Source organism: Aedes aegypti, chromosome 1, assembly GCF_002204515.2.
Source record: "Aedes aegypti strain LVP_AGWG chromosome 1, AaegL5.0 Primary Assembly, whole genome shotgun sequence".
Classification (NCBI taxonomy): Eukaryota; Metazoa; Arthropoda; class Insecta; order Diptera; family Culicidae; genus Aedes; species Aedes aegypti.
Genome location: NC_035107.1, coordinates 155540598 through 155545586, shown reverse-complemented (window position 1 = coordinate 155545586; position 4989 = coordinate 155540598). Strand labels below are relative to the sequence as shown.

The 4989-nt window shown below is 36.0% G+C and overlaps 1 long non-coding RNA gene across 2 annotated transcripts; it reads left to right on the top strand.

Annotated features, from left to right (window-relative positions):
* The first annotated feature begins 2589 nt into the window (after positions 1-2589).
* LOC110674533 lies at positions 2590-4395 on the top strand. Of its 2 annotated transcripts, none has more exons than XR_002498959.1 (3): positions 2590-2731; positions 2820-2957; positions 4217-4395. It is a non-coding gene; the product is annotated as an uncharacterized LOC110674533 (long non-coding RNA). The 2 variants fall into 2 exon arrangements; XR_002498958.1 differs by having other exon boundaries at positions 4196-4395.
* Positions 4396-4989: the final 594 nt, after the last annotated feature.

Genomic DNA, 4989 nt, shown 5'->3' with positions numbered 1-4989 from the left:
TTGAAGTTAGATACCTTTCCCCATACAAAATGAAACTAGAAAACATCTGCTGATCAACTGTGGGCAAAAGCAAAGCAGGTAATCCATCAATAGGTAGTGTACTAGCACGGTGTCTGTGTGGAGTAACTTTATTGCAAAAAAATAGGTAAGTCTGAAATTTCAAACTAAAAACAATTAGACTTTGCTCTTTCATTTGCGACTAAAATCAAAATAATCGGTCGGGGGGTCCAGAACATTTTTTTTTATTTTGTGTGAAGTATTCATGGATATGTGTTTTTGTACCGACGAACATTGCGTTGAACGTAGATACGGGACAAACTGCAAGATCAAACCATTTGAACACCTTGGCTTGGAAGGTAAAGTTGTTCTTGCTCAAAAGAGTTGTAATAAGCATAAATGATATATGATATACGCATAATTGCAAAACTGTCTCAAACGTCATTTTAGTTATTGTCCACGAAAAACCTTGAAAATCGTACTTAAATTGGTCATAATGATGTAAGAAGTTATTAGGAAATATTTCTCGCAAAACTTATGAGCTCGTCCTAAGGTGAAGATGCATCGATATCAAACCTTGAATTTGCAAGAGCTTGTTTGTAGGTTTGTATCTTGAGAATCTGACAACCTTTTGCGTTGAACATTCTATTGATTAGTCGCCACCAGCGAGTGACCAGTGAGTTACCGGTTGTCTGCTTCTCTAGTCTTGTGCTTTGGAAAAATCGAGGTTTGGCTTTTATGTATATGCACCCTTAAAACCATTGATAACCGAGTGTGTAGCTCGTTGTTATTAAGCAGATAAACGGACCAAAATATAAACTGTCACCGCTGGGAGACAGAGGAGGATCTTCTCTTCATCGTAGCATTGTGAAATAAAGTGTAAATCCATTCGTTTGCTCAGTAATAACAAGCTATGGCTTTTAGGACGAGATCATAAATTATGCGAGATTTCTCTTTTTACTCGTAGATACAAAAGTGACTTATCCGCCTTCAAACAACACAATTTCAGTTATTCGAATTAACTAGCAGAGGGCTTCGCATGTGATAAACCTTGTTATAAGGCATGTAATATACTTGCCCCATGGTGCTGAAAAATACGCTAATTTGGATGGTATTTGAGAAGTTTCAAATTTTATATTTTTTATGTTATTTTCCCAATGGCACAGTGCTTATGAAAAGATCAGAAACTAACATCATGAGGCTAAAATGGGTTTGAGATTTTTGTACTTGTTTGCAGGGCTATAACCCCATATTAACCCCTCTACCGGCAGCTTAATTTTTTTTTTTTCAAAATATTCAAATCGCGATAACTTTTTTGTTTCTCAATATTTTTGAAAAAAAAATGTTCACTACTTCTCAAAAAACTCTTTTATTTTCAGAATCTGTATCGGTTTTGAGCATTGGTCATCTATATTCGGAGATATTCCAAAATTCCTTGGGGGACCGACGCATAGCCATTACTCTCTTAATTATCTCTGGCTACAGTTTTTTCTCATATTCGGTTATTCGCTTTTCAAAACTATACTTTGATGAAAGTCTATTGTGAAGAAATTAAACAAACGGTGTAACTGTTTTTGAGCAATGAGCTTTTATGTTTTGGTACCACTCTAGCCGTAACAGGATCTTGAAAACTTCTTGAAACATTATAGGGTAAAGAACTACTTCGGCACTTGGACCGATTCCCGGCACTCTATGAATAAAATCTAAAATTTCTTCGTTTTAACATAATCAACAGACACTGACATATTTTTTCCTCATCAATGAACTATTTTTGCATCGAATGTTACATAGGCAATACGTGTATCAAATACAAATTCTACAAAAAAAATCAAATAAACAATATTATTTTCCACTCCACAATCATGCCCAAGTTTTAGAGTGCCGAAATTAATCTTTCCACATTTACATTTTTACATTCACTTACCATGAGGAACATAAAACACGGCAAAACTTAGCTTTTTGACCTTTTTGCGTTCATCACTAGCCGAGAATACATCACAATATCACTACTCACATTCCATACACTTACTTATATAAAAATAATTGGGAAACCATTCGATTAAATAGTTAAAAACTTTGCCTAATTTTATCGAACAAGAATCACTTTGGCACCGTAGCTTCCATACCAAAAGTGTTGTCAATCTTACGGTCTTTGAACGAACTAATCTTTTCTTTAAAGTCAGAAAGTTGCTTCAACGACAAGAACTGTAACAGAAATGTATTTCAAATCATAACACTTAAATTTTGATATTAATTTAGCTTAAAAAATATGTTTGTTTAGCTATTTTCCATCAAATTTTGCTAAAATATTTAATTGGGTTTGAAATTATTTTTGGAATTCAAAATTAAAAGTTTGGCAACACTTTATCGTATCCATACACGGAGTCTGTTAGTATGCAATAAAGAAAACGAATAGATTTTTAAAGGGCCAACCTGTTTTGCGTTGCCGAAGCCTCGATGGAAGGTATGGTAACGTTGATTTTCTCTCCCCTTCATTCGCATTGCATTATAACGCAAACATAATAATGACGTCATGCAAACCGAATTGAAGAACATTCAAAGTGTGAATGCAAAGGTAACACAAAATCAGCACACCTATTTTTCGGCTCCTTTGCTTTCAGCCATCTGTCAAACTCTTGTTTTGATTTCGTTTCTGCGCCGTAAAGTTCGGAGCGGCATCTCGGCAGTGATTAGGTTTTAGGTTCCTGCTCAAAAATCTTACCGTTTATTCCAGGTAAGCATATCTTAAACAATAATTTCATCTGTTCGGATCAGATACAGATCAGACACAGATGCATTAAAACATTTCATGCTTGTTTCAGCTCATCAGATGGAGGCAAACGAAGAAATGATAGACGACTGCGAGGCGAGTTTTTCTGGTCAGTTGCGGGGTTCAAATGGTCCCACGCTTGGTGCACAAATGGATGAGTCACTCGATCTCTGTGTCCATCGCCATTCAGGTGAGTCCTCATTTTGTTACCAGTTCTATAATGTAAGAGATTAGCTATTCCCGGCGGCTAGTGGTTTTGTTGACGAAAGCTACAATCGAGCTTTCCAAAACTGTTTGGTTCTTGAAATCTTGTTGACAAAACAAAACTACTAGCTGACGGGAATTGAGGTGAAGATGCATCGAAGCCAAATCTCGATTTATATAGAGCACAAATGTAGATAACCAGACAACCGTTTGTGCTGAAAACTTGATCGATTGGTAACTTGCTGGTGATGATCAATCGATTGAATTTTCAGCACGAACGGTTGTTTACTTCTCTAGATTTGTGCTCTTGAAAAATAGAGGTTTGAATCCGATGCATCTTCATCTCATAATCACAAGAAGACGACTAAACCGCAGTACAGAGCGGAATTGTACAATAAAGCAGTCTCTTACATCGCACTGGTACATAATTTCCGACCAAGGGTTGCCGAGTAATCTGCCCATACTCACATAACAGTCCCTTTCATAAAGGAAATCTCATAGAATATGGGACTGTTATGCGAGAGTGGGTAGTAATGTGGTTCGTATGAAGGAGGCAGCACGTTGTAGGAGATAAGTTCGTAGTCGAGCAATGTAGATTGTAAAGAAGGGATTCTATGACTGAGGCTAAATATTGCTCTAGTTCATGTTAGTTTAAATAGGGTAAAGAACTACTTGGACACTTCCATGATTGACTTTGGCATGGGGGAGTTTTCATAACCGAATAGTTTGAAACTTTGCAATAAGGAGAAATTAGCATTGAAGGCATTTAAATCGAGATCCAAATGACCGTGCTCATTTGGATCTCGATTTTAATGCCTACAACACTAATTTAGGCTAGGAGCTGTAACAATTATGTATTTCAAGGTTATACAGTGAAATCTACATGAGTCGATGTTCCATGACTAGATATCGACTCATATAATCATACTGAAAACCATATTTCATGATTACAAGGACGGTCCTCTCAGAGAGTTTTCCAAGACATTTCTGTTCCATGAGTCGATGATCCCTTCAGATATCGACTCATGAGGGTTGACTTTAACAACTTATGTATCGTGAAGGCTCCATATTCTGCGCACTTTAGGCTTTTCAAATTTCAATCAACTGTAATTAATTAAAAACAAAAATCTGAAATTTTTAGAGCTTAATACTTATCGACCTTATGTATAAGGTATAGTGGCCAGTATTCCTGGATCAGCTGGTGTAAATAAAAAATACTTTTAGTTCTCTTTTGACTTCCAACAGATGCTAGTTCTCTGGTTGTGCTACGTGACTGCACCAACGCTATGAGGGAAGACCAGCTTGATGAATTCTTTGTTTCTCCGCCAACTCCAAAGCGCAACCCAACGCATCGAAATTATGTCAATCGCACACATATCGTCTTGACGGCTGCCGAAAGGCTGGAAGAAATGCGGCTTCTTGAAGAAAAAAAAAGCAACAAACAGAATTTAAGAAGAAAAAAGCGGAAATGCGTGAAATTCGTAAGAAAGAAAAAGAGAAGGAGGCAGAAGAAAGGAAGAAGATGAAGTTGTTGAGGGAAAAGGAGAAACAACTGATGATTCAGCTGAATAAAGAGAAAGGATTGAAATTGATTATTGAGCAACAAATGCTGAAGGAACTCGTAGATCGAGATAAGACAACACAGATACAAGTAAAAACGTTGTTTCAGAAATAATAAACATTACAAATAATAAAAAAATCAGAAAAGAAAAACTAGCAAAATGATAATTCGAACATTAACTAATGTGAACATTCATTTTTAAGACTACACTCAAGAAAGAAATACCTGAATAACTTTTCTCTGGAGATTTTTTTCCCTTCAAATTAAGATGCATTAAGTCTCTTGCCCAAATAGATTATTTTCCCATGCGTTTCTCGTGCAAAAATCAAGTAATGTCTCTACAGTCACTATTTTGCTATTTCTCTTTGTAGTGAATCTTGATGTAGAAACTCCAAAGAAATTTGAAAATACTAGCAAAAATTGTCTGTGAATTTCTTGGGATTTTGTTTTATAATAT